A 21,203-nucleotide genomic window follows, 5' to 3' on the forward strand; every position below is an offset into this window, starting at 1 on the left:
TGGATGTGTGTTTTGTGACATGCTATTGAAAATAATCTTCATGCAGGCTCTTAGATCAATAAGACTGACAAGACGCGTCTTGTAGGTTTGCAAATCGTTCTGTGACTTGATTTGGGAATAACTGTCAAATTAGAGGCACACAAGTATGTCCCTTGAAAACACTGCACATGCGTATGTCTAATATTGTGCTTAATTAGTAATTTAGATGTTTGTTGAAGGTGCTCGTACAGTAGCACCAACACTCGAAATTCTTTCGTTCCTATAATTCTTTTTGTCAAATTAAAATTCTGATGAACTAGGGTCTGACTAAACCACCTGACAGGTTGGCCCATACAAAATATGGGCCATTCAAAACACTAGTGCAACGTAGTGTCCATTTGCTAACAGTCCTCCTGTGCAAAAAAAATATCCGTACAAGAAACTATTCAACAAAAAATAAACTCAGTGAAATTTCTTACCAGTGGTTTCAAAACAACAGGCCTTCCATTTCTCAGGCTGTGTACCAATATGCAGACAAGGATACTGGACAAAACTAAAGTACTACTGTACACCAGAGTGACAGGTTAAATATCCTAAACCCCTCACTAGGCTCCTCCTCATGGACAGGTAAGCTCTCATTTTAAGCAGAACTGCAACACTATTTTTATATTTGGGGGTTAAAAAGAATCAGCAGTGATCAGTGCATTTTAAAAAATTAAATATTACACAGAAACGTGTACAATTTACGTCACAAAACAGATTAGATTTCCAGGTCTGTGCAGCGTCATATTCTGCAATTCAGAGTGTGGCAACCCAAATTCCAGTGACATGAAGAGGAACTATTACGTTGCAAACAAACAGGCTTGTTTTTGCAGGTTTTGCAGAAAAATGCTACAGACTTGTTAGCTCTGCATGCAGGTCACATTGAACCATTTCTACAGTGAAACGTCTGCTGCACATCCTGTACGTATTCGCTCAACCATTGCAGTGACTAGTGAGAGGGAAGGGCTGCATCACGTCCAAATTTGTGGGAACTCAAATGCAAGTCTCTGGCAACATGGTGACTTAGAGCACTTTCACAAAGTTTTTGTGCTTAACTCGAAATTCGTACATTTTTTCTATAACATCAATGACTGTATTTTGTTACCATGATTTAATAACCGGTCTGAGATATTGGGACTGCAGCTCCCCTTTAAACCAGAGAGGAGGCAGGATCTGTAACCCCGATACAAAATGAAAGAACAGAAAAAAGTTGTGGATCTGCAAATCTAAGCGAAAGCCAAAACATACATTAAATAAACTCTACTTTCTTAGAATACAAATAAGATATAAATACAAAGATACGTAAGAAAATGACTTCCCGGAAGAAAAGGTGAATTGGGCTTACGAAAGCTTATGAAAAGACCTCAACTGAGGTTGTGTGACAACTTTAACAGATGGAAAACCTTCTCAAACTGAGAACCCTGGAAAGCGTTAATCCTTCAGAAATCTGGGCTTGAGAATTCCCCTTGATCGGCTTGACAGGTGAGCTTCTGGTATATAATGGCTGCTGTGTGTCAGGCAGCTGGCTTCTCCTCCCCAGGGGAGGATGTTAGCAGATCCCCTCTCCTGTGTGAAGAGTGTTTGGACTCCTTTGGAAGTACTATCAGAATGCAAGGAATTAGGTCACTTTCCTGTCATTCCTGCTACCAACAGTGCTTCTGCAGGCACTGCAGTAGCTACGTTGCTTGTGTTTACACTGACTGGAAGCTACACTCGGCAAACGGAAACATTTCAGGCAGTGAAGGTTCATCGACAACTTCCTCTGCACATCCCTGCCAGGGGGTTTTCCATATTCGGCAGTTTCCTATCTGACAAACAACGTTTGCACACTCTTAGGTGGCACCGCATGGACCTTCACCTGCAGAAAAGGCAGTCAACTACGCAATCCACAAAATGGCAAACAAAGGTCCTTGAGGGAAAATATGTGTTACGCGGTTCTTGTATCTCTTTTTCTCTGTTCGGTTATCGACCTATTTGTTTCAGTTTGGCAGCTGCTGCTGCAGGGCAATAAAATGTGCAATGTATAAGACGACACTGGGGCATCTTATCGAATCACTTCCGGACGTCAGGGTCTAACCCGCTGTAGCTTCGATAGCAGAGCACGGAGGCCTTCCGCCCACATTGTCTAATTGCTCCAAAGTCTATGTGGAAAACAAATATTTGCACCAGCGGCATTTGTAGTGAAGGCAGCAGCTGTATTACTGTACTTCCTCTGTCTTTTGTTCTCCTGTATGGTAATTCATTGGGTAATATTTTACGATACCATAGGCATTCTCTGGTTTTCCATCTACCTCTCGATGTTTGTTTTTCAAAAAGTGCCTTTCGCTCACTCTTCCTGTTACGCGGCTTTTTGAAAAACTAGTTTCTTGGACTCCTTGGAGTACACTGAGCATATGACGTACATACAGTGCCTTCAGAAAGTATTCACCTCCCTCGCCTTTTTTTTGCCTGACCTTGGTGAACTCTCCAGCGCTACGACCCCTTCATCTGCACAAATATCCCTTTGGGTCTTCTCTGGTGCTTACGCCTCACTCCACTTCTGCCGTGTGCCTGACTGCGATCTCTGCTACGAATCTTTACTTGCCTGCCGATCGACGTACACAAGTTCAGCTTTTAACTGTACTAGGATTCATCAACTGCCCCAGACTGTTGCACACTTTCTGGGTTGAACAGTGCTCTGCTACACATTTCGGATGTACATTTACAGACTTTTGCTGTGCATAACACCTGTTGTTGTGGATCCACAATCATCGTCATTGCTGTGTTTATCATCTCCCGTCTGTTCTACTGCTGCACGTTATGTTGGGATATGGACCCTGACCATCTCACCTCTGGTCTAAATGGAGTCTTGCCTGTACACACCATGGGGAAGTCTCATTTAATTTGGGGAGTTTAATTTGGTTGTAAAATTCCCTACCACTGTCTGCGTACTGTTCCTCAGATTTGTTTTTCTTCACAGACTGATAAAAAACAATTGTTAGGTGTGCATTTCCTGCAAAGCTACACTTTCATCGAGCTTCTATTGTCTAGCACTTAAGGAAATGAACATTCTTTTATCCTTTCGGCTGTTTTGGTTTCCTGTGGAGTTTATGAGTTCCGTGACCCTCCCCCCACTCCGTTTTTACATCAAGCTGGCTTAGTCCTGTAAAAGCTGCTGGATTGGAAATCTCCAGGAGCAGGGCTGGAGATCCTCAGCAGCATGGTGAAGCCATTGGGAGACAGGCAGGGCACAGAGGGCAGTCATGCAGATTAAATTTGGGAGACGGTTCCCTTTGGGATTCTGTATTAGAATTATTGGAAAACAAAAATAACGCAGATTTGGCCATTGAGAATATTGTACATCATTTTCTATTAGAGAGATAACTCAACATTTATTTGGCTGGTGCTGGTATCCAAAGCAACTTACATTCATGCAGTACAGCCAGGTATTGTACTGGAACGAGGTGGTCAAGAGTACTTCAGCAGTGTCTCAGTTGGGATTTGAATTCCCACTTTTCCAGTCCAGAAACTGCCCAGTCCTCCACATCACTTCCCGTTACGTAAGCAATATAAGCTTGATTCCCCTTCATTTTAAAGTGTCTCTTAGACCTAAAACTGGAGGGTGTGAAGGAAATATTTCTGTTCTGCCGATATACTAATAGGCTGAACTTATTTCCAGGTGTAGAACATGAGATGCAATTGCACATGGGTTGAAAAACAGAGAACAGCTGCAGACAGTTGTCAAAAGCGATTGCAAAAGGGCATGCTGGATCTTGAGAATGCCTGAGGCCCATTAGATTGCTAACATGCAAGAAAGTTCAATTGTTTGCCAGTGTCCCCCGTGAAAGAGAGAGAGTCTGTGGGTGGGTGTCACAACTCTTTGCCGATTTCCCTCTGATGAAACTGCATACGCACTTTTTCCATGCTAAGTTCCCTGAGCATTGTTATTCGTTTTCGCTTTTCCTGTTGTGAAATGGAATTTTCATATTTGGCTCCAGTGAAGTGAGAATGAGATTGCAACACAGGGCTCTGACTAAAGCAGCACAGTCTTGCTCTTTCAAGTCTTCCCTTCATTCCCAGCCCGCTCTGCGTTAACAAAGACATCAAACTTACGGTCCACATTTCAGCTCCGTTGACTCTGGATCTGCTTGTGTAAGCAGGCATGCGTGGTGTGACAGGAAGAAATGTAATCCAACAAGCTAAGTTGCCAAATGAGTTCAAGATGTGAGAGGTTCTTTGAGCAATCCTTCATGCCCCTGTCGCACAAAAATGTAGCGTTCTGTTTTTGTTTTCTAATGCACGTTTCTTCAAAGGAGAAACACCAAAAAGGGAAAGAATATTCTGAGTTGCATTGAGCATAAAAATATCATTGTCAGAGTGAGCTTCACCCCAGTGACCAAGCACCCTGGTTGTACTGGGTTTCGTCTGAGCTCTGCAGTGTGACTGAAGAAGCAAGAGAGGAAATGCATTGTACAGGTCTGAACCCATGCTGAACACTGCCAATAGAGTCAGAGATTTTAGAACACACAAAAATGTGACTTAGAAACGTTTGCCATATTTGTCATGAAAATAAATCAGTTTAATTATGTCAAAACCCAGCGAATTGCACTGCTAAAATAATTTTATTGCTTGCAAAGCCACATTTAATATTTTTACTTCCTCTGTAATGCATACAGTACGTGTGTGCAATAAGGCCAAGTGCTCTGAAGATTAAAGACTGACTTCTGGTGTGACTTGCATGCGTACACAAACACAGCAAGTACTGAGAATGGGCAAAACGGTGTACTTTGAAATACATATCCATGTGAAAAATGGAGGGTTTTCCTTTGAATGATCAGTGAATAGTAAAGATGTTCAGGCTCCTGAGGGGCTCAATCAGTAACTCTATATTCCTGACAAATTGTAAAGAGTTGAATGAGATACTTTGCATTTTAAATATCAAAAAGAGTTCATTGCAGAAATGAGAATTCTACACACAATAGAAAACTACACAAGCCACTTCATCTTCATTTGGTTTAGTTCCATAGACTTTCTCAAGCTCTGGCCCTCAGCTTTTATTGGCTCAAACCTAAATGCCTATCTCTCTAACCCTACAGCTGAAAGATTCTGTTTTGTGCACGTAGCCAAACAATTCAACTAAGGAGCCAAAGTCATTTCTGACTTTCCTTAGACCTTACAAGGGAAGCAGCAGTGGGGGTGCTGTTTTGACATTTAAGAATCTTGGAGGTAGTTTTAGTTACTGTACATAAGGCAGCAGAAGTCCAAAGTTAAAAACACACAAAGCCTATTAAAGTACATTTCAGACACAAAACATACATTCCAATTATGGCTCTGAAAACAAATTGCATCACTAGCATGTGACTTGACGCAGATCGTCAGCCTTTAAAACATTTTCATAGCAGCTCTTTGATACTTTTTAAAACTCACGTATCACAACTGTCACAGATGTCGGAAGGGCATGCCGTGGAATGACAAGGAGAGCAGTGGAGACCCTGTGCGTAGAGGCAAAAGGGGCAACATGGAGGCTAGCCCAGGCTCAGGGGGTCGGACGATGTCAGTATAGAAACCTATGCCCTCAGGCCACGGACGTGGGGCGCCCTGGTGCTAGGCGGGTCTCACGACATCCGTACCCTCAATGCTGAGCCAGGAGCAGAGCAGACACAGGAAGTAAATAGGCTCCATAACAAGACACACTGGAAAGGCGTGAATAATCACAGCGAACTAGGAACAGGACAGAAGAAGAGCGCCCTCTAGTTGTACAGCACGTGACAATAACTTTGCCAGAACCCCAGAAACAAAAAGGAAAAGCTAAAAGTGTGATTAAACACCTGTGTATTTAAATACCACAATGTTAATGTGAAATGTTATCTGCATCTTGTTGTGGTTAATATTTATATTATCTCAGATATCATTACAGAAAGTGAAATTCATGTTCAGCAATGGGGATTCTGAACTTTGTAATTCCTAGGTATTCCTTATGCGTGACAGATTTAAAACAGAGACAAAAGCCCAGCTGTGATTTCATGAGCAGTATTCAGTTTGCTTCATGAATACCTACTGTTGTCTCTCATAGTATAAAGACCTGTCTTTGTCTTTTAATTTTACACGTGAAATACTAAATAAAATTAATACTGTAAGTCATTTATCTTTTTCAATCTAAAATGACTGGCATAAGTTGGAACTTTACAATGAAAATGCTCCCATTTCAAAACATTTAACAGTAAATTAAAACAACTTTAACTCTCTGTATGTATAAGAGCTTTTGCTGTTAATGATGCAAATTGCCTTGGCCCAAGGCAACAAGACTATCACCTAAAATATTACTCCGCAGCCAAGAAGCTGAGACTGTTTTAAGAAGGATGCGTGAACTGGAGTTTATAATTCGATATGTAATCTGAAACAGAACTGTTGTTATCAAATGGACAACATTGATTAAGGACTCTTAAAAGCCACGAATCATGAAATCATGATTCTCTGTCGAGTAAAATGAGGGAAAAAACCTGCCTGTCTGATACAATAGGGAAATTTACCAGGGTGCTGCTGTTGGAGAAACAGAGAGTCATTTCTGTAGACTGGCAGCAGACAGGCAGCAAACATGCAGACTCAATACAGGAGGGACCCTGACAATCTGCGGAATCTTTTTGTGGTCATACTATGGAAGGTAAGTTCCATTACCCCTCTATTTAAAAGAAACACCTGCAGCAAGGCCTGGATAAGGCCTCCGGGCCTTGCATTTGTGCATGGTCTCGTCATCTGAAACTTTCCATCCTGTCAGGTGATTTGTCCCGAAGCTTCTGTACAGATGCACAACAATCATACGTTGTTTATCAATTAACACACTAGAATTCCTGACTCCCACTTGCTAAGGCGAGTCAGTGTGAGTCAGTGTACTACCAGGCTACGGCTTGCCTGAGGGCATAGGCCTCATCCGCGACATCCCTGATCTCTGAGCCGGGGGCTGGAGGACGTCGCCCTGTGATCCCTTGACGTTCCTGTGTTGGTGTTCCCCCCTCCTGGGGATTTTAGCCTTGTCCTTGTCTCTGGACGGATCTCCCGGTATCGGAGTTTTGGACTGTGCCCTGACCTTTGTGTGGACCTGCTTGGACTTGGTTGCCTTTGATCATTCCCTTGTGCACCTGTTCACGTACTGTTACTGTTCACTAGCATCACCAGTAAACCAGTAAAGTCTTCCCTGAAGTCCGCCTCCTGTCTCTTCCGGATTCTGCCTCTTACAACAAACCTAGGTTCGGATTGCTGAACTACATCCTTGACAAGCAGATCATTGATCTCAGGATCGCATCCAGCAGTTTCTTGAAAGCCAGGGTATCAGCTTTGACAACACGGCTCAATAGCTTGTTCCCCTCTCCCACAAAGGGAAGACCTCCTATTCTCCAGTTAATGTGCAAACTACTTTCCCACACTTCACAGATTGCATCACTCCAATGTTTAGCTGTTATCCCTTATCTATCTCTCTATTTCCTGTGCATTCACCAGTTGTTTATCCAAATACATGCCTGCTGCTCACAAGAACAATTTGTTTTTACAAGAAAGTCTTCAGAAAATGTAAATAAACCATATGCTCTGCTTCTATTCACTGCTGTTGCTTGTTCAAATACCTCTAACAAGATAATAAAGCAAGACCAACCTTCCCTTTCTAAACACTGTTGACTACCCCATAAAATCTTATTGCCTATAAATCCGATAAGTGAACTTCTAGTGCCCATGATGGACACTGGAGGTTTCTCTATCACTTGGGCCCTGCACAGGGACTAAAGCAGAAATCCCTGGTCCCCTGAGGTCCTGCGGAGGACCGGACAACCATAGTTTCAGAGCCAGCAGAGACAGGGAAATGTACAAAAGCAGGTGGTGGGGCTTGGAGGGACTTTTCATTGTGCAAATCCAGCCCCATCATCCACCTGCACTGATTGATAATGGACAATCACGTGATTTAGAAAGTTCGTATTTGATGTGAGTTGGATCATTTGTTACGAGTGTGTACGTATTGTGAAATGTTGTTCGTGAAATAAAGTTTATTTTGATACAAAAAAATGATCTAGTTTAGCTCTAATTTGTAATGGAATTAAGACATCATAGTCTGTAATAATTTCATTTGATTTTGCCAATATCTTTATAGATGGATATTACGTTAGTGTAAATAATACCCAAAGCTTGAGAGGAAGGGTTATGTTAATAACCAATTCAATTTGCCTGCTTGGAGCATAAAGTGAATTCAAAAGTTGAGATATGTTGGCTCATATAAGCACTGCTTCATTAGAAAACTGCAGGTGGGATTTGTGAGACTTTTCAGGCCTTGTGAGTTTCCAGGACTTTTAGACCTGCATCTGTCTTCCAGTTAACGAAAAGCCCTGCAGTATAAAAATATGCTAGAAATTGTGCATTTATCGATGAACCAGTGCATGTGGTCACAAATCCCAAGGATGAGGTTTGAGGATCCTAGGCAGACGAAGGAGAGGGAAGATACTGAAACAGGCGTACACTCCAAAACGTTACTCGAACGTGGTCAAAAGGCAAAAGGAAGATCAGAAGCTGAATAATACAGAGACAGGTGTGCACTCCAAAGCGTGAGGCAAGTTCTTGGTCAAAAAGCAAAAGGAAGTTGAGTAGCCAGGAGAAGTATCGCAAGAGGGGTTTCAAACAAAGGCGAGGTAGGGGCTCTCTAGGAGAGGAATCAATACTGAAAAACGAGTTTAGATGGTTTAAATACGTGGCCAAATACTGTATGTTTTGTCCCTGTCTTGACATTTATAGTAACGAGAGGTTAGCCAGAATTGAAATTTTGAAATGGATTTCAAGAATGATTGTATTTTAAGCACAGCTGGAGACACATTTGTATCTCTGTTTTTTTGCTCCTCCATTAAAATTATTTCAACCCTTCACTGAGCTGCATGAGACTACTTGCATCCCTACAATGTGCCGGTACAAATGTTGTTTTGAGCCCCAGAACACAATGCATTACACTGGTCCATTAGACTAGATGCTTTTGTTTCAGAACTAATATTCATCCATCCCTTTTCTAACTTCTTCATTCTATTAAGAGTCGCTGGGGACTAAGAGACTGTCCCAGCAAGCGATGGTCACCTGCACAGGACTCCAGTCCATCACAGAGCAAACACACGCAGACCCACTCTCACACCAGGGCCAATTTCCCCAGAAGCCAATTAACCCATCAGCTTGTCTTTGGACAAGTTGGGAAACCAGTACACCTGGAAGAAAATGGGGAGAGCATACACAGACAAAATGCCAGGAACAATGACAACATGAACTGCATTCTTCATATAAATAATAATATTGGATATATATTTTAGGATTATGATCATAAAAAAAATAAAACTATAGTTGTAAACCAATAGCTATTGTATTTAAGGTGGGTAAGAAATGGAGTTCAACGGGAAAAATGCTTCTGTTTACTGAGTTGTGCCTTTTCAGGGCTCTGGATTTTAAGGCTGCCTGGCTTCCAGTTTGTAGATCAAACATTCCTGCCCACTCAGACAAACAGGGCTAAACAAACAAGTAGTGTTTATTAAAGGATAGCAGTACTGTACAATCGGATGACACACCCTCTGCAAAGGGCAACTTGATTTACAATATATTGATAAATCAGCCATTCAGGAGGAGACAAATTATTATTTACCTCTTATTCTTACATCAAATAGTGTGGTGACGGACCTTCAGTCTAGGCATACGTAATCTATATCCTAAAGGGATGCAAATACTGAACAACACTTCCATCTCCCCAAGAACTCAGAAGCTGACATTACTGTCAGGGTGCCACGACACCAGCACACTCAGCCTGCGTGTCAACTGCAATGTTTTGTTTGATGTTTTAAGCAGTCTGCCTTTCATCTTTCACGCCCCCTCTGGGATTCTAGTTCTTTCAAACTAGAGTGCTCCCACCTTGGTGAAGATGGCATGGCCCTCTTCCTTGAAAGGTTGGGCTTCACTTGCCTCTGCTGAGACAAGTTACAAGTCTTCCCAGCTGTGCATTTCCCGTGATGTCGATTTTAATGCATCACAGTTTCCGTTTGTAACTCTGCACTCTGACTTCATTGCAAATCACTTTAACTCAACTTTCGCCTTTACTCTTCACTAAGCAAACACCTATTAACTTCTTATCACCACACCAGAAGAAGGGGCCACAGCTGAAACATGTCTCATTTCTTCTCTTTTCAGCACAGAACAAACTTTTACTTGTTCCTTCTTATTACCAGGTTTTCCTCTGCTGATCCTGTTTGGCCAGGAACTCCTTTTATTCTCACACTCCTGGAGACCACCAATCCATTGGCTGCTAGGATGGCCCAGGGAGAACTCAAACCCATGTTATCTAGACTTCCTTCTCTTCTACCAAGGTACACTTCTACCATGCCGAGCCCTGACCCACACCCTCAAGTTTCCAACACCTCCAATCAATCCTGGTTCAGGAGTCCAAAACTGCATTCTACCCCATTGAACCTGGCATATGAACTGCCACAGAGCCAACTTGTCCACCTGTGATGGCCTGGGCTGTATTCTTTCAAGCCCCCTGGAAGAGTTCTTTAAGCCAGCTGTAAGTGTAGTTCAGGACCCTATGCAGACGGTATAATCCGGAAGTGGAGAAGGACAACAGGGAAAAGACGTAGAGGATCAGGACAAGTTGACAGATAGGGGTGTGGCGAAGGCAAACGAATCCAGACAGGGGGAATCTGGGGAGCAGTCCAGAGCCCAGGAACCAGAGGATCCATTCGAGTCAAGACAGGGTTAAAATCCAGAGTGGGATCCGGAACAGGAAAAGGAGGTTAAAAACAGAATGACGAGGCCAGGCGCTCCGAGCCCCGGACTCAGCTAGGTCAGAACGGAAACAGAAGCCCTCAAGCTGCAGATGTACTGTAGGGCAACTTGATGCTAGGCGGGCCTCCAGACGTCCGTCTTCCAATGCTGAGCCAGGAATAGCGAGAGTGCCAGGCTTAAATAATGACAAACTAAACAGGGGGCGGGTGCACAGAATCAACTACAATACGAAAGGGTCGGAGCACCCTTAAGAAGAGGGATGACGATCGTGACACCAGGCTCAGTGCTCCCTCACTAGAACTCCCACTCTTCCTTATCCTGACAGCCTCCTTTCCGTCATGTGAAATTTCATTCTTTCTGAGAGCTAATTACTCAATCCATTCATTTTTCTCTCTCTCTCTCTCTCTCTCAAAGGCAACTCTCACTACCTCATAGAGCGGTTTGACAAGAATCGCTTTCAGGACATCTCTGCCATGGTAGTTAGTAGCTAAATGATCCTAAGGTCTGAAAGAAGTCCGGTTATCGGCTTCAAGCACGTCTGTGTACTGTGTTCCATACTTCCACTGAGTAGAAAAATACTTCCTGTCCTCAGTTTTAAATGCACTTTCCCCATTTGTCCTCTGTTTGTGCTTCACTGCACATTCTGAAAAAGTCCACTCGGTTGACTCTGTCAATACCTTTGAGGATTTGGTATCAAATCCCCTTACACAATTCACTATTAAAGAGTAAAACAGTCCCATTCCTTCGGTCTGTTAGTGGAGGAGATCCCCTTAAGACCAAGAATATATCTGGCTACTCATCTCCGGACTGATTCCAGAGCAGACTTTTACTTTTCAATAATATAGTTGCCAAAATTGTACACAATATTCTAAATGAGTCCTTATTAGTGCATTATACAGTTTTATAATAATAATAATAATAATAATAATAATAATAATAATAATAATAATAATAATATAATTGTGTTTAAATTCTGCCCTTAGGATTATATATGTTTTGCCTTTTAATTACTTCCATTATTTAGAAGACATAAAGGGTGTTTCAACACAAACACCTACAGTGTGACTTTTTCATAAACAGCCCCTTCTAAGTCAGCATACCCCATTTTGCAATTATAGTTTTTATTATCTGCATGTAAATCCCTCCATTTGCCTACATTAAATGTTGTGACCGAGGTCTTTGGCCAATTTTGAATTTTATCTAAATCTTTTTGAATTCCCTTTGCTGCTTATGCAGTGCTTGCCAATCATCCCAAATTTGCGCATTTGACCAGTTAACCTTAAAGACCAGAATGTAGATACTTGATATAGGTCAGGAACAGCAGTGGTCCAACTATGGATCCCTGTACACTGTTCAGTAACTGTATTACTCTAATTGTAATGTCAGGAAAAACTTTGAAATCCTAATGTGTTATAATTGGTACTGGGCAGGAAAGGGGCACGTACCAAGGTCAGGGGCAACTAAGGGTAAGGCACTGTCACTGCTCAGGGGTAAATAAAGGCTGCTGGCTTTAGTAATTTGTCCCATGTGTTTATGCAGCTGTCCTGTGCCCCGAGTCAGTAAACATGGGCAAAGGTCTAGATGATCAAACGAGTAACACTGTTAACTCAGGTGCTGTGTGTTGAAGCCAGACAAAACATATCCAACATAGTTTACAACACACAAATTACATTACACAACCCAACCCCCCTGCCAACTGACCTAAAGCATTGGGCACAGCAACACCTAGTGGCACAGGGTAACACCACCTCCTGTTCCCCCGTTAGTAAAGAAAGCTTTCTTGCAAGGTACTACTTAACTCATATTGTTCCACATTAATAAGACTTCAATGCACATAATCAATAAACAAGCCATCATACTTTTCAAACCGCACAGGTGGTCTCTTTCAGTGGCAGGCTCTGTTGACTCAGACGTAGTTTTCTGAAAACATCAGAAACGGGTACTTTAAATATCCCTTTTCAACATGCTTTTCTCCTTGGTCTTACCAAGCAGGTGCAATGTGAATTGCATTCCATCTCTGTCCATCACACATTTCATATACTGTAAAACACATACTGTACAGTCCTTTTCATCACTTCAAATGGATTAGTGCACTTGTATTGTCTTTTCTTCTATAAGCCAGGTTTCTTGCCTCTGAGGAAAGACCCACTCTTGAAATTACCTTCTCTAGTTCCTCACTTTCTGTTTTTGTATGATTTACATTTCTCCTGCTGTTGTTTAGCTACAGTACAGAATATGTGCAAAAGGCATTTTCAGTACATCAGGTTTTTTGTATAGTTTTCAAGTTGGCAGTTATGTAGCTCAGTAAACATTTGTTTATCATGAAGCAATTCTGCAGGGGACATCAAATGCCATAAAGGCCAGTCATGGAATGAACAGAAAAGCAGATGAGACCCAATGCGTAGTGGCACAAATGGTACAAACACAGAGCTCCGGGTTGCTGAGGCGATGTCGGGGATGAGGCCTATGCCCTCAGGACACGGACGTGGGGTGACCTGGTGCTAGGCGGGCCTCATGACAACCATACCCTAATGCTGAGCCAGGAACACTGGAGACACAGGGGCTAAATAGGAAACCGAAACCAGACACACCGGAAGGACATGAATAATCACACGGAACTAGGAACAGGAAAGAAGTGGGGCTCCCTCTAGGGGCTGGATATCGAACGAACAAGTACCACACGAGAATAAGCTGCACAGCAAAGGGGGGAGGAAAAACCTCATTTAACTGTCAGGAAACCTCTGGGAGTCCACGTCTGATAGCTACTGTACCCTCTCCTCCAGGGTTAGACAATAACCATTATTAACATGTGGTAGAGGAGCCAGTAGTCTCATTTGGACCGTGACAGGTAGTTGCAAGGCTAGTTTCTCCAACAATATGCAAAAACTCTGTAATGAAAGTTTTGTGGGGTTTTCCTAGCAGTTTGTGGTGTTTTTTTTTCAGGCATCTGTTGAATCGCTCAATTTTCCCGTTTGATTGTGTTTAATACAATGAAGAATTTCTAAGCTCAATATTTTTGTCTCTCTGAAGAAAGCATCAAATTCCACTAAAAGAAAATGAGAGGCATTGTCGGAAAAAAATTCTTTAGGATTTCCTTATCCGCTGGAAACTGTTGGGAGGAATGTAACCACAGTGGCAGGTGTAACTTGAGAGGTAGTGTAAATGCAGGTTCTGGCCATTTACTGTAGGGATCTATCAGACTTAGAGTAAAGCAGCAATCCAAAGGTGCACTGCCAAATGTCAAGTCAATGTCAAGTTCTGCTCATGCAAAATCAGGATAAGGTACTGGCTGCAGTGGTGTCTGTTTCTGGTTTTGCTGGAAGGTGCAACAGTACCACATCAGGCTAAACTAATCCTCTGTAATCATTAAATCAGGCTTCTAAGAAAATACGTATTTAACATTTTATAGTGAGTATTAAGTTAGTCATTAAGTTAACCATTAATTTAGTATTCAATGAGGATGGGTCAGGGGACAAAGCTGGACTCGAGGTAAGGTGAGCACAAGACAAATGAAGGAAGTAAAAAGGGAGGAGATGTCATCAGCAGAAGGAAGAGGGAAATATTGAACTGTGGGAGTGTTTGCCTACAGTAGACTAGAAGACAGAATTTGTCCAAGAAATCTGAACTATGGAAGAGAACAATACTCTTCATGAAGGGCTGTGCTGCCTTGTACGTACAGTAATTCTGATTTCCTCTATTGTGGAAACTACAGGATAAACGTCATGTCTCCACATTTAGTAATTAATCATTTGGAGAAACTGGTACAGACAAAAATGGTTCAGATTAATTTCTAGTATCCAATTTCAGAGGCACTTTCACAACTAATATTTACAGATATGTATGATAACTTACATATTGCAATATGGTACATATTTGTCTGTTGTATCAAACTTGCTGTCTAGTTATTACTCCATTACCAACCTGTGCCAGAGAATAAAGAAGTAATGTGTTGTGATACACTCAGTATTTCTGATTTCAGAATTCACTTATACTGCAAACTGGAGTCATGATTTAATTTCAATGTCATAACTCCTTACCTTAGAATTTTTAACACTCTCTTATTGTGTCAAGATAATCATGCAGTTGTCCAGCACGTAAATCTAACAAATATCTCTCACTGAACACACTGTTCTCCCCTGTTCCATCGAAAAGAAGGATATATCGATGTGTGTGGATTTCAAAGCATAAAACAAAACAAACAGGCGCAAAATAAAATTAAACTGTATTATTGTTCAATTTATGAGAATTACAGCAGCACAGGACCAAAAGCAGATCAGGAGACAGTCTGAAATCTATGAGAGACCATTCAGTTACATAAATAGACTCTGGGGATCTGAGGACATCAGACCCACAAAGGTGATACTGGATGGTGCAGGACACCTTTAATGCAGAAACGGGAAGCTTATGCAACTAAAAGATTTCTTCCCAGCCTCCCCAGAATGTTACCAAAGTCCCAACCAATATCACTTTTATCCCTGAAGGAGTACTGATGACACTGACTTAACCATCAACGGTAATCACAACAATTAAATATTTACCACCCTCTGGGCCTACTCATAAATTCTAGACACCTTAGAGTCGCAAGTGGCAGGTTGTTTGTTGAACAGCCCCCTCAGCAGACCAGCCTTGCAAATTCCAGTTCAAACACGTAACCGTCTTTGAACTGAAAAATGAAATGATCTGTGTACCTCCCTGGTTCCAAACTGAGCTCAAGCTGTTAGTAGAGTAGGACACAGCAGCACGATGGAAGCCTAAGGAAATTAATCACTTTGTGCACCTGAAAAAAAAAATTATACTGTGATTAGAATTGAAATAACTTGTGCTGTATGGGTGAGTTAAAGACTCAGGGTATGCCCAGGGCTCTTGTAATCATAGTGATAACAGATGTTTGAGCAAAGCTTTATTACTCACATGCTTCTAAACCACAAAGGCTTCTTCAAACGCCCTCAAATCACATGCGCAGAAAAAAATGAAGAAATGCAACGAATAAAATGTAAATTAAAGCATCACATGAATCTGCCCCCAAACTAAAAGGCTTCCCCCTTTCTTTTGTCACTACTAGCAGACCCTGTGCTCTGACCCCAAGCTTCCCTCTCCCCGTCTGTGTGCCTGTGTGCCTCATGGAGAGCAAGCTGGGGTACGCGAAAAGACAAATTCCCAATGCAAGAAATTGTATATGGCTAATAAAGTGATCTTATCTTCTCTTATCTTATCTTAGATCTAAAACAGGCTTGGAAGCAGAAGATAGGAGCAGAACAGAGTCAATATAGAATCACGCTGACAGCTCACAGTACCACCCACCTGACTCTTCCAGTACCGAACTCCACTCACCCACACCATCGGCTTGTTATCTCCATGCTGCTCTGGTCGGAGATTGTAAGCAACTTACAGCATAGCCTTTCTGTCTCGAAAATACCGAACTGTGGCTCGGAGTCTCATCTGGGAGCATAAGGATCTGGGACGCAAAATATCCTACTCCCCAAAGAGGGAGGGGGATTTTGTGGCCGAATAAAGTCTGGACGTGCGCCCTTTTCTGCTACTCCTGCAGAAACCCTCTCTTTCCTGCCTCTGGCTCTACTGCTCGTATCACGTTCCACGTTGACTGTTGTCTCGCAAACAACCACTTCTTCCCGGCAGAAAATCATAGCATGGCAAGGTGTGACAAATCAATATCAGCGAACGTAAATTCCCGTAAATTACGGCGGTCTTTTAGGGCCGGGAAGTCACGTAACAGCTCTCATTAGTTCCCCCTAACGATCGAGCCATCGATTGACTTCCTACACCTTGCTAATAAAGGATCGCTCATCACTTCAACGTCAGTGCCACCCCTGTTGCTCTGTGCCGTAGGCCACCCTATGCCATTGAAAGTCAAAAAGAAACAGGCAGATTCCTTGCCAGGGTTACATTTTCGTCAACCTCTTGGGAATGAATTACAAATGACCCTCACGTGAACAGCAGATTCCTGGATTTGGAAGGTCAGAAGAAACTCGAAGCCAGGACAGGTCAAACCCAGGCAGCAGGATCTGTACCAGGAGGCGGAATAAAAACATCACGGATTTGTCCATAGAGACACCGATACTGTATACTGCAGGTAAAAACTTTGAAAAAGCAGAGACTGAAGTGTCAGACAAATTAAAAAATAATGTAAGAAAGCGAAGCACTGTCTCTAAACGGAGTATATCCTAAGGTTTTCAAAGAAATCAATAAGGCCATTGGTAAACCACTAACAGATTTGGCTAATAAATTAAGTGAATATTTCACGCTGATTTCATGTGGTAAGGAAGAAACTGACCGCGTGGCTCAATTTTAATTTCTCTCAGCTTGAATCAATGCACACAGTCATTTTCTGGTTATGAATGGCAGTATAAAAAATGTATGAGATCACATATTCAGAATATATAAAGAAGCTCTGTTACCGTATAATAATTTCATATTATTTGATGGAATTTTTCTTTTTCTGTCCCAATTGTAACAAACATTAAGAGTCTTGCTGGGATGAAGGCCTGCAGAGCTACAGCCCTCCAGGAAATGTGTGTAATCTCTGCTGTATATCAAACGCTGCTTTTGTTAGGTGACCTTATCTGCCCGTGCCGATGTATTTGCATAAATATGTCAGTAGAGCTGGGCTCATTTCCTCTTCTGTGTGCTAAGAATTCTGGGACTTGTAGTTCCCCAAAACCACGCATTATATCTACTGTATCTCCTTTAACCTCCTGTTTGAAATAAGCCTTTCACTGTGCTTTATCAAAGGATGAGCATCTTACAGAACAAATATGGACGCTCATTCAATGTCTGCTCCTGAGACGAACAGAGCCAGGTTCCATTCCCGTTTTTTCTCTAGCTAGTGGATAAGTAAAACCTTCGAAGAACCCAGCAAGCATTTATTTGGGGGGGCAACGTCTTCAAGTTGAGTCAACTGACTAATAAGTTTCCAGAAACTGGGCACAATAAGTTAAATGCCCGACAACCCCACCCCCTCATTTATAACCCTTTCTATTTTCCTAAACAGGAATTCTGCAGATTACCAGTTCGTACTACGAGGGTAAAATAGCAGCAGGAGAAATTAGCAGCAACTCTGCAGAGGAGCTCAGGCACGGCCGAATGATGGCACTGCTCGCCTTAGGCAGGAGATGACCACTTCTACCTGTCTGTATGTCTCACACATATCTGTCCGGCAAACGCCTTCTGCTTCACACATTGAGCCTGCAGTCATTTCCACTGGAGGTTTGGTAAAAGCAAAACAAGGCCTCATTATCACCTCTATCAGCGCGCTCCCTCGTGCTGATAAGAGAAGCAAGAGACTCTCGGTGTGCTATCAGTTGTCCGGTAAAACTCCAGCCCTGGGCTCATGTTCATTCCACTGATCACAGCACTTGTTCTGCCCCGCTTCCAAGTTGACAGTGGGGGATTTTCAGCGGCCCACATTAAAAAGCCCCAGATACACGTGTTCAAATAGTGTCCCAGGAGATAAAATACACAAATCATTGATGTGACATTGAAAGTCATATTTGGAGCAAAATTACTTGCCGTTTGAAGCAGTTCCTGTAAACTTTTGCTTTTAAGGGATGCTGATGACCTTTTCTATTATATTAATGATGCATATGTACAGTATAAGTAAATAAGTATATATATATGTTTTATAATGAGGTACCTATTCCTAACACATTTTGACATAGTAACTTTCCACATTAGGTAGATTGCTGTAGGTGTTTTTTTATTAAAATATTTGAACTTTTGAAAGATTGTATTTGTTAAGCCTATTAAATTATCCCCTGAAAGTCATGGTTCTTCACACCACTGATACAGACTAGGGGGTCTCCAAAGCCATAGGGAAACTTTTTGTCCACAATTGCCAGTCTGCAATAATGAACATTTTTCTGTAGGGGTTAATTTTGCTTTGAATAATTGAATAGTGTCTCTGACAAAGCTCCTGATGGAGTTGTTGATCTGAGAGTCTGCTTTAGTTTTTGTCTCGAAAATAATTCTGGCATTATTTATCATTATTCGTCGTTTTGAATTTCTTCTTAATTGTGAAAAGGAATGAGTTGAGGAGTTAGGATATTACCCAGAATCTGCATTGGAATTATTTCATTTAATCTCGCCGGGCGCCTAAACTATGAGCTAAAGTACAGAATCTAAAATAAAATCTCTTAGACCCTCTAAAAACATTGCCACCTCCACCATGCATTTAGTCTGTATTTTTATCTACCACCATTGAGCATAAGCTGGCATGTAAACTGCTGTATGGTAACTATCTAGAAGGCAAACAGTACATTCACGACATCGCCTCATTGTGAATGCTTGAATGCTTATCAAGATTCCAGTTTATGCGCCTGATAATGAAGGAATATATATCAAGCAAATTCCTTTTCATAAAGTGGATTTTAATCCCCTGCAATATTCCCCCTGTGCTGTCATCTTTTTATTTTTATCTAGAATAAATCAATAATTTCACTTATCTGTTGGGCTTCACAGCGCTGTACCTAATTAATCTCTGCTATTCATAAAACAGAAAGACACAGACCAGTGTTTGAGTGTACAGTGGGATACAACATGACAGGCAATCAGCATCTGAATGAAGAAAAATGTTGCTATTCACCCAGCACAGGAGCAGGACTGAAAACGCCACACACAGTTGGAAACTGCAGGAAAAACAGATCACTCTCCTTTAGCAATAATAAACTTTCTTGTATCCCCTTTGTTAAAATTATATCCATCTGTTTAAAAAATATTCAAAGGCAGTCCCCTGTGTGCCTGCTTCACCAATTCTATTACAGCATATTAGTTACCTTTAAACTCAATTAGAATTGCTCGACTGACTCTTCACATTTGTCCTATGTACATACACAAGGGAGTGCACTTGAGTTCAGCTGTAACGTAGATCACATCAGTGCAGTTTGCCAGAAATATAGGTGGCATATAAAAATGCCCTGCTTATCCTCAAATATCTCAAAAGGCTGTTCAGTTGTAGGTTTTGCCCATCTCCATCATTTCCATCATTTCATTTCTAAATTCAGCTCCCAGAAATCTCTCGTGAAAATGTGAAATCGTATCATAGTGGCACAACCCTAATCTTTAGTCACGTGGGCTCTTTCCATTTGTTTCCATTCAAATTTGTTTGCCCCGTTTTCAAACAGAAGGACGTTATAACAGCTGCTCTGTTATTGCCCAGAAGAACATGTAAAAGAATTCTTAATAAGGCTACACGTGGGATCAGGGATTGAAAACCTGAGAAGCCAATAGTGAGTACTTGAAATTCTGTGGTTTGTTAATTGTAACCTTTCTCAATTATCAGTGTCCTCTAGTGAACATACTATTGTCACGTTTGTAAACCCCTCCTCTTAAGGACGCTCCAGCCCTTCCTTGTTTTCTACTCATCCACCGCACCTGCTCCCTGTTCTAGCCCCCTTTTCAGTTCTCCTTAAAAGCCAGGCGCTCACTTTCTTCCGGGCTCTGCATTGGTTTCTGTACCAGGCGAGTCCGGGACCTGGAAGCGCCTGGTCCCGTCAAGTTTTTTGTTCCTGTTCCTGTTCCTGTTCCTGTTCCTGTTCCTGTTCCTGTTCCTGTTCCTGTTCCTGTTCCGGTTCCTGTTTTTAACCCCGTTTGTCTTGGATGGACTGCTCGGCTTTGGACTTTTGCCTCCTCTTGGATTCTCCCTTGGACTCGGTTCTGGACTGTTTGCCTCGGCCGCACCTTCCCCGATCACCAGCGCACCATGGACACGGCCCCTGTTTTCATTCCCGACTCCCGCATGCTTTTTCCCCCGTGTTTTCCTCACTCTACCCCGGATCGTGTCGTCTGCATAGGGTCCTGAAAGAACGTTTTCGTGACAGCTATATTATTTGAAAACGAATTGAATTTTAAAGCAAGTTACTCAATCATTATCATCTTCTGTCGTTTAGACCCTTGCTTATCAATATGCTATTTCTTTCCAGTGTAACAGAGTTGTCGCCCTTTCTCTAACCAGACCAACGGACTGAAGTAAAAGTCCATTGGTTGCTTGCTCTCCATAAGCAGGGAATCACACTGGAGACCACTAAAGATTCTTCTCACTGGGCTCCAGAAAAAAACTAAACCTTTGAATTGAGCCTCAGGGACATCAGGGACACTTCAATCCTCTGAGAATGTTCCAGAAGCTTCAAGAATGCCTCGAGTGCACAGCAACATAGATGAGGAGGATGAGGTGTCTCACTCTATCAGAACTGAGCAATTTTTAAGCATAATTGTATCCCAATGATAAAGTGAACATGAAGGGGGAAAAACAGAGTCCACAAGAATCAGATGACTTGTTTCACCAATACTATCCCACTGTCTATATTGAGTGGAGATACAGTGGTGAATCCATTATCTTACGGCCTGCTGAACTGGGCTCCATGGCTTTTGAGGACCCAACCACCTCACTCTTTGAAGAAATTCTA

This window comes from Lepisosteus platostomus, chromosome 21 (genome assembly GCF_059453375.1).
Source record: "Lepisosteus platostomus isolate fLepPlt1 chromosome 21, fLepPlt1.hap1, whole genome shotgun sequence".
Classification (NCBI taxonomy): domain Eukaryota; kingdom Metazoa; phylum Chordata; class Actinopteri; order Semionotiformes; family Lepisosteidae; genus Lepisosteus; species Lepisosteus platostomus.